This window comes from Myodes glareolus, chromosome 8 (genome assembly GCF_982192425.1).
Source record: "Myodes glareolus chromosome 8, mMyoGla1.1, whole genome shotgun sequence".
In the NCBI taxonomy this organism is placed as follows: Eukaryota; Metazoa; Chordata; class Mammalia; order Rodentia; family Cricetidae; genus Myodes; species Myodes glareolus.
Window position 1 is genome coordinate 91,955,518 of NC_142033.1, and position 9,633 is coordinate 91,965,150.

Sequence of the window (9,633 nt, forward strand, 5' to 3'; positions counted from 1 at the left end):
GATTTGTGTAATAAACGGCCAGTAGCTAGACAGGAGGTATAGGCAGGAATTCTGGGAAGAGAGAGAACTCTGGGAAGAAGGCAGAGTCACCAGCCAAGCTTGGAGGAAGCAGCATGGGCGGTACAGAGAGATGAGGTAACAAGCCAAGCGACAGACTATAGATTAAAATAAATGGGTTAAAGTTATAAGAGCTAGTGGGACAAACCTAAGCTAAGGCTGAACTTTTGCAATACGTCTCTGTGTTGTGAGCTGGCAGCCCAAGGAAAAACCTGTCTACACCCTTATACTCTGCTTGGATCCCATTTCTTTTTTTCCAAAAAGACTATTTTAACATCCCTATCCACTGAAGTGTCTTTCCCACTCTTGGGGCTTGAGGGTTTTGTATTTTCTCAGTTTAGACAGTTTTAACAGGAAACAAAGCCCAAGCGTTAAGTGTCTCAAACTGAAATCAAAATTTCATTTGAAGTGTATCTATTTTTTAAATTGAGAATTTTGGCTGGTGAGATGGCTCAGCAGGTCAGGTGTTTGCCACCAAGCTTAACAAGTGACCCAAGTTCAACATGCAGATTCCGCATGGTGGAAGGACAGGATCAACTCCTAAAAGCTGTCCTCTGATGCACACACATATGTGCATAGAAACAAATGTTTAAAAAGTATTTCAAAATCAGTGATATAACTATACACAATTTCACATGAAAACATGTTCATAATATATTCCTTTCTTTTCAATATCTTTGGTTTTTCTGGTTGAAAAGGAAAAAAAATACATTTTAGGGCTTGGTTTTGTTTTTTTGAAAAAAAGTAATGAATGTGCATTTGATGATGATCCAATTGATAACCATGTGAGGCCCGCATAATCCTAACCTCCAAACATGTCGGCTTCTGCTCTTTGATCAAATCTGCCATTTACTGATTCCATATTAATAGAAATATGATAGAAAAAACATATTAATAGACATTAACTCTGGACAGGGATTCATGACTTCTTCTTAACAAGCACTTTCATATTCTATTTTTGCCCCGTTACTTTTATTTATTGTATGTAAGAGAGGGTGGATGGCAGAGGACCAACGTCAGGAGTTGCTCCTCTCACCGCACCACGTGGAACCTGGGAACTGAACTCAAGTGGTCAGGTTCAGCCGCAAGGCCTTTTCCTACTAGGCGATTTCTAAATAAATATACTATTACTAGTTTGTTTGGTTTTTAAACAATTTCAGAGAAGTAACCCTTATAATAATAATAGTAAACCTGTGTATGTGTGTCTGAGCACATGCGAGTGCCTGCCCTGGAACCAGTATTACAGTGTTTTGAGCTGCCCCATGTGGGCCCAGGAACCCGACCTCGCCTCCCTCCACCTAGTATCAGCGCGCGGACCACGGACGCGCACGGAGATTCACGGCAGTCCCGTCCCCCACCCCAGCCAGCTGAGTACACGGTCGCGGTGCACACGCCTCGCCTGCACCGGCGCGAAGCCCGCCCCGGCCGGACCACCTTTGCGCACGCGCACAGGCTGCTAACGCGGCCGCTCTAGGCACGCAGCGTCCGCCCGGCTCGGTGGCACGGGCGCTCCCTCAGCCCGCCGGGTCCGCTGGCGCGGGAAGGCGGGTCCTGTGTGTCTCCGCGCCAAGACGGCGCGGGCCGCGCTCCCTCGAACGGGAAGCGGGACCGCTCTGCTCCAGAAGGCTAACCGCTCCTCCCTCGGCGGGCCCGGCCTCCGTCCGTGGCCCACAATCCCCGCTCGGGGCGGGTTTCCGGTGGCGAGGCTCAGAGCCCTGCACCTTCTTTGCGCCCGTCGGGCCCGGGCAACGCTTCTCTTTCCGCAGGCTAATAGTTTTCCCATCGCCAAATCGTAAGGATAATGCATTAAAAAAGATTCCGGTTTGTTATGCGAGCAGCATCCCAACAGTACACAATTATATCCAAAATAGCTAGCAATTCAAATAAAAAAAAAAAAAGTCGGGCGTGGTTGAGGCAGGAGGATTCTAACTCCAATCTGGGCTACATAGCGAGATTCCGTCTCAAAAACCACGGAGGGGGAAAACAATGGCGTGGAGTAATCCGTCCATTTGGGAGGCCTAGGTAGGATCGGTGTTTCTTGAGGCGGGCCTGGGCTACCCAGGGTGGCCCTGTCCTCTTGGGTGGGGCAAGGAGCTCAACCCACGCTGCTGTCTTTATAAAAGCAGTTTCCGGATAAGCACACAGAGGTATTTGGTGCATGTCTCTCCAGGTCTTATATACGTTTTTAATGGTGGTCTGTTTTCATTGTTTAGAGAAGCCCTAATTAGTGAGCTTTTAAGGTATTTACAGTTTCTCAGCAGTGATAGGCTGCTAGATCAAAGGGAGCACACACTTGTAAGATTCTGAATGTTAACAGTCTCCTTAAAAGTGTTTTTATTCAAGTGCACTTTCCCGATAAGAGTATTAGAATGCTGCATGAGAGTGTACCGCATTCCATTGCGAATCAGTCTTTTAAAAACTCTTGTATAAATTTGTATTTTGCTACCTAGGTATAAAACCGAATATTTTTCATATGTGTACTGGTTCTTTGAGAATTCCTGGCTTATAATTTCTATTTATTTTAAATTTGAGGTTTTCACAATTTTTAAAATCTGCAATGCTTTTGCATATTAGCAGCATTAGCTTTTTGTTTAACTATTGCAAAAATTGCTTGGTTATAAAATTTCTCTTTTAAGATAGCCAGTAATGTTTGGTTTGTGAAGGGCGGCTTTAACTTTTGTGTGGGCATGTCTGTCAGTCTTGTTTCCACCTCAACTTCCTGCTCAACTTGCTGCATTTCCTTGGTAGCTGCAGGGATTTTAATATGCATGTGCACACACACTGTTTACTCCATCTGAAGTGTACTTAAAAGGAGCAAGATTAGCTGGGTGGTGGTGGCGCACACCTTTAATTTCAGCACTCAGGAGACAGAGGCAGGTGGATCTCTTGAGTTTGAGGCCAGCCTGGCTACAGAGCAAGTAGGGCTGCACAAAGAAACTCTGTCTCCAAAAACAACCAACAAAAAAGAGCAAGTTTTTAAAAAGGGGAGAAAGCTTGGTAAAGGCTCTTGCTGCAAAGCTTCAAGTCCTAAGTTTGATCCCTGCAACCCACATAGTGGAAGGAGATGAACGACTCTGATAAGATGTGATAGACATTTCTTCTCACATATGAAAGTAAATGTAATAAAATTTAAAAGGAGCAAAGAGGGGCTAGAGATATAGTTCAGTGAGTGATAAAGTACATTAGCTAGAATCTTTGAGACCCCAGATATGGTTCTCAGCATTGCCAAAACAAAAAGAAAAAAGGGAAGAGTCTAACATCCATACCATTTATTTAATGGATACCCAGTCTTCTCTACTGATAGAAAATGCTGCCTTAGCCGGATGGTGGTGGAGCATGCTCTTAATCAGGAGGCAGAAGCAGGTGGATCTCTGAGTTTGAAGCCGGTCTGGTCTACAGAGGGAGGCCTAGGTCAGACAGAGAGGGCTTCACAGAGAAACACAAAAAAACCTGTCTCACTGGCCCTATCTAATGTGCCTTTATTTTTAAAGTTTCAGTGGTGTGAGTCCCTTCGTTAAGTCTTAAGAACTAGACAGGTGGAGTCACAGCACTTCCCAGCACTTGGGACGCAGAGGCAGGTAGATCTTTTTGAGTTGGGGCCAGCCTGGTCTATACAGAGTTCCAGGACAGCCAGGGCTAAGGAGCGGGACCCAAGAGTCACACATTTGATTGGAGTTTGTGTTAGTTACTTTTCTCATTGCTGTGATCAGACACCTGAGGGAGGCAGCTCAGGGAGAAAGGTGCATTTCAGGTTGAATTTCTGCGGATTATTTTGAAATTATTATTTTGTTTTTATTATTGCTTAAATTTATTTATTATAATTGCTTTAATTTTATATTTATTACATCATATAATATAGAAATAGTTTAATTTGTATAATTATATAATTATTTCTATAAATAATGAGTTACTTAATTGTTATTAAAGTTATTTCAAAGGGATACAGTCCATCATGGTGGGGAAGGGATACGGTAGGGGTGTGAAGCAGCTGGTCACATGACACATGCATCCAGGAAGCAGAGACATGAATGCTGATCTCAGCTTCCTTCATTTTATTCTGTCTGGGCCCTATGGGGTGTTGCTGCCATATCTCAGGTGGGTCTTTCTCCTTCAGAAACTCCCTCCTTGCTGTCATCGAGAGCTTGTTTCTTTCAAGTTGACAATCTAACTATCACAAGTTCGTCCCTTGTCAACTTAACAACCAAACATACAGCTTTTGTGTCATGACTTTTCTTCCCTTGTGGCCACTGGCTCATGACCAACTCATGATAAAGGCATTCAGTCCACCTTTGCATTCCACAAGGTGGTCTTCTCTGTGGCTGCTCTCCGGACACCCTTCCTGCTGTCCCAGGGTAGAGCTCCAGGTTTCTCTTTAATTGCACTAATGTCATTAACAATTATGGTGGTTTCAGGCATAGCATGTTTGTAATTTTAAACTTGTTCACACTTGCCCCAGAATTTGGTCTCCCTAACTGACGATCCAGACAAGAGCAGCAGACAGCACTCATGACACAGCATGACTGCAAGCTGGCTTTGAATGTTTTCCCACCAAAAACATTAGTCAGTTGCTTTTGAGTTTCTGTCTATCAGATGCTCAGGACATGGGCAGAATGGAGTCCTTGCCTCAGAAACCTCGTGTGCTGGGTCTCCACTGCCACATTTCCCTCGGTGTTCTGCTCTTCTGGATTCCATGAAAATGCCCCACTAAGTTCTGCTTACGGCACTCTAGACATCTCTGGAGCAGAGTTCCAAAGTCTTGTACATTCCTCCCACAGACTGTTTCCAGCAGTCTCAGAACTGCATAGTCGTGTTCACCACAGCAACAGCGCATTCCTGAGCACCAGCCTGTCGGACACGGACCAGGGATGGAGCCGTGGGAGAATTGTGAGTGTTTGTGAGGAAACTTCAAGACACTGAGAGTCTTGGGACCTTGGTTCTTCAAACCATGGAATTGTTCTTGCAGTGTGTTTCCGTGCTCCTCCCAGGCATAGCAGACAGTGTGTTCACTTCAGATTGCTCATTACAAGTGGCTATGGTTATTTGTATATGTGCCTCTAAGGAAAAACATGTTTTTGCCACATGCAGTTTATCCTTATGATTGTACACTTTAGTCACGTGATTCTTCTAACCCTCAGTATAAACTGCTCTGAATAAAGTTGGCTATTGCATGAGACTTTAGTCTGCCTCATTTATTGGCTTCATTCTCCCAAGTCCCACTCCCTCTAGGTGACACCAGCTTTCTTTCTGGTTGTTTTCTTCCTTGCCATGACGAGATGCCTGGCAAAAGCAACTTCCAGACCAAAGGACTCGCTTTGTTCTAGTTTTAGTACATCGTCCATCATTGTTGTAGGACGAGTGGCGAGCTGTGTCCCGCCGCCCAGCTAGCTTAGCCCCAAAATAATTACACAGAAACTGTATTCATTTAAACACTGCCTGGCCCATTACTTCCAGCCTCTTATTGGCTACCTCTCACATATTAGTTTAACCCATTTCTATTAAATCTGTGTATCATCACGTGACTGTGGCTTACTGTCAAGATTCTAACCTACGTCCGTCTCAGGCCAGAGATTCATGATGTCTGCCTGACTCTGTTCTTCTTCCCAGCATCCAGTTCTGTCTTTCCTGCCTACCTAAGTCTCTGCCCTATCAAAAGGCCAAGGCAGTCTCTTTATTCAACCAAAGAAAGCAATACACAAACAGAAGGACTTCCTACACCACATCATGGAGGTAGAGGCTGGGCAGGAGAAGCATGAGCTCACACTGTATTCAGGAAGCAGAGAGAGATAAATGAATGTTGGTGCTTAGTTCGCTTTCTTCTTTTTATTTAGTAGCCTAACCTGAAATGTTGCTGCCCACATTTAGGTTGGCTCATTCCACCTCAATAACTCAGTATAGAAACTTCCTGACAAGCCCAGAATCTTGTCTCCTGTGTATTTTAGATTCTGACACATTGACGGTGTTAAGCATAACAGAACTGTATTAAAATTCTAGATTATGGAAAACAGATATCATGTAAACTTGTTTTATTTTTGCAGTACTGATTATCGAACCCAGAGCCTTGCATGTACTAGCTGAATGAAAAGCAGAAAAAGGAAGAATAAGACTGCCCCTGGGCATGGTGGAGGGGAAGGTTCAGTGTAGGTAGAAGGGAGAGCATAGCTGGAGGCAGGGACATCTGGAAGAGTCCAGAGTGGATGTGATCCTGAGTCACGTCAGGAGTTGGGGGAGGGGGAGAGGGGAACCAGGTGCCGCAGCTAAGAGGACAAAAGATAAAAAGGGGGCAAGTAACCAAAATGGCTGCATTATATAGAGAAGGGCAGCCCAAACCCTGGACTGAGAATTTGGGGGTGAAGTGTGGGGTATGCCATCCATACCCTGTAGCAGGTAGGAACTGGGGACCAGGTTTGCTTAGGTATGTTAATTAAAGGCACCTTAGCCATTTGTCCCAAGGTTTAGGACTTAACACTAGCTATGTTCTGTACCACAGTGCTGTATCTCCAAGCTAGAAATGAAATCTTTATAACTAATGCACACATGGGTAGTACGTACTGAGTACTTCCTATGTATTTAGAAGGTTTATATAAGACATGGTCTCATGTAACCCAGGTGGCCAGGTCATTGCTTACCTTGAACTTGAAACTAGATTCTCCTGTCTGCTTAGAATAGAGGCATGAGCCACCACACAAGATGAATTGTGGGCACAGCCCTCTTAGATTAATTTATTCAGTTCACAGAGCAACCCAGCTATTTCTCACTTGTCCTGACACTCCTCACCCTATCACGGCCACCTGAAACAGGTAATAGAAAATGGATTCAACCTTGTTCAATCAGATTTTCTCTCCCAGAAATCTATAAGTAGCTTTAGCCAGTCTCTTAACCTAGAAAGGTGTAACCCAGCCAAACAGACCTTTGAGCCACGTATAGGTGGAGCCCAGAAGTCTCCAAGGGAGATAGCTGTACAAATGTCCCCGTGTCACCACATAAACAGGCTTTCAGAGTAAGCCCACCAGAATAACCTCTGGTTTAAAACCAAATATGCTGTTTGGCTTTACAAGTTTTCTCTACAAGTTTTCCTGTAGCAGTTTCTTCACATGGCTCCAACACATTTCTTACATAATGTACTCAAATATGTTTTGGGTTTTTTTCCTCTTTACAGTAGCATCTGCTTATCATAGCTTCCTTTACATCTTCATCTATAAAAATTCTTCTTTCATCAGGGAGACAACCAGACGTCAATGGCTTGTAAATGTGACATCAGTCTTTGAAACACATACAAGAATAATGTTTTCCATTCGATCTTTTCGTTCTTTAACTTAGCTCTGGTGATGACTCATGTGAGGGTGACAGTGACTCATCTGATTTCAGTGAGCACAGGGTCCCAAAGAAGTGTAATGTGTCCTATAACCCAATTTAAAAAGAAAGTCTCACTTATGAGTAAGTGCACTTAGATCCCAATATATTAAACAGAGCCAAGCATGGTGATTCATGTCTGTAACCCCAGCACCCCAACAGAGCATAGATTTTGTTTAAAAATATAAAGTAAATGGTTTTAAGAAATAAAACAAAGTCTTTAAAGAAACAAAGTATAGAGTCATAGATTAAAGGAATAAGAAAAATAAGCCATGTAAAGATGGAATATACACAGAGAGTCTGCATTATGTATATTATTGTGTTTTCTTTGAATTTTTTGACTGTGAATGAGGTAAGTACAAAGAGACATTTTATTGTACAGGCTGCTAAGCTAAATCAACATATATGTTTTAAAGGTATCTTGACTTCAAAATTTGGGTCTAAGGATATATTGCTTTGGAAAAGAGGTTCTGTTTTTGTTTCCCCAGAGGATGAGAACCTGCAGATTCCTTACAGACTAATGTTGTTTGATGGACCAAGAACCCCTCCTAAAAAGGTCTCCGTGAACCCTCTCAAAAAATTACTTCACCCAACAAAAAGCAGGAAACAGTTTGGAGAGAACTATGCCCAAATTCCCAAATATTGTTTATAAATGTTTGTTTACACTTAAAGAGGGATATGCTATAAAGATGAATACTTTACATTGGTATGGATCTTTGTTTATTTATACAAATTTAAGATCAATTTTGTTATATGTATACTTCTGCTCTTGATTAAAGTAGTGTGTTTGTGCAGCTCATTTAAAAATGTAATGTATAATTAAGAAGTAAAGGCTAATAGATAATCATCTATAATAGTCAAGATTGTAGTCAGGTTAGTTAGGTTTTACAGGTGTACAAAGGTATATTTCAGATGGATAGATACTCTTCAGATCTTTAGAAAACTAGCAGAATATGGCATTTAAAATATTTTTTAAAAACTTAGGACTTTTCATGATAATGAGACACATCTGCTCCTGGCAGACCAATCTTCTTCAACAGGAAGATGGGCATCAAAGAAGCTCCTTATGGAGTTTGTTAGCCATTTGGGCAAGAAATTGCTCTTGCCTGGACTGCTTGGTGTTATGTATGAACTGAACATGCAGGACCCACAGAAAAATGACTGCTGAACTTGCCTAAAGGTGAGACTGTCCTTCGGGGTTCCTGCTTCATGAAGAGTCTTCCAGACATTCTGCAGGATATAGAAGAAAGTGACTGACAAATTGTCAATAGAAGCAAAACAGTCTTTCAAATTTCCTGCTTCATGGAAAATCTACCAGACACTATGGACCTGTAGGTTGAAGATGGATGTCCCAATGTTACAAAAGAACTTTGGATGACTGTCTAGGCAGTGAGATGTCTCTGTCAATTCTAGAGTTTTGGGAGTTGCTTACAATGCACTTCCTATTTACTTAGGTAATATTATATCCTTTTGGGGTCTTTGATGGAGTTGAAGAATAGTTATAGTTTTCCTTAGTTATGATAAAAGATAAAATAGATATAAATATTGTAACTATAATTCTTGCTTGATACCTGTTTTGTTATATGTAATTTTACCATGTTAAAGTTAAAACCTTCCTTTTTATTTAGACAGAAAAGGGGAGATGATGTGGGAATTCCTTCTGTTTATGTGTTGCTTTTATTGGCTAATTAATAAAGAAGCTGCTTTGGCCTATGATAGGGCAGAGTAGAGCTAGGTGGGAAAACTAAACTGAATGCTGGGAGAATGTAGGTGGGGTCAGAGAGATGCCATGTAGCTGCCAGAAGAGACAGATGCCCAGAGCTTTGCTGGTAAACCATAAGCCTCATGGTAAAATATAAAAGAATAGAAATGGGTTTATTTAAGATGTAAGAGCTAGCTAGAAAAACACTTAAGCTATTGGCCAAAGAGTATTGCAATTAATATGGTTTCTGTGTGATTATTTTGGGTGTGGGCAACTGGGAAATGAACAAGCAGTCTCTGCCAACAGGGTCTCACTCTGTATCCCAGCTAGACTGGAACTCCCTTTGTAATCCAGGATGACCTCAAACACCCTTATGATCCTCCTGCATCAGTCTCCAGAATAAGCATTTTTGCCATATTCAGCAAGACACTCAGTGATTCCTAACAACAGAGTACAGGAATAGAGTAGGCTGATAGGTCGTGGAAGTGAAAGATGAGATTGGAAGGGTCAACATGCTTACTTTA

At 42.3% G+C, this 9,633-nt stretch overlaps 1 long non-coding RNA gene across 1 annotated transcript; it reads left to right on the forward strand.

Annotated features, from left to right (window-relative positions):
* The first annotated feature begins 1,754 nt into the window (after positions 1-1,754).
* On the forward strand, positions 1,755-5,228 carry LOC125401300 (uncharacterized). The gene is made up of 2 exons (XR_007232308.3): positions 1,755-1,849; positions 4,833-5,228. It is a non-coding gene; the product is annotated as an uncharacterized LOC125401300 (long non-coding RNA).
* The last annotated feature ends 4,405 nt before the right edge of the window (positions 5,229-9,633 follow it).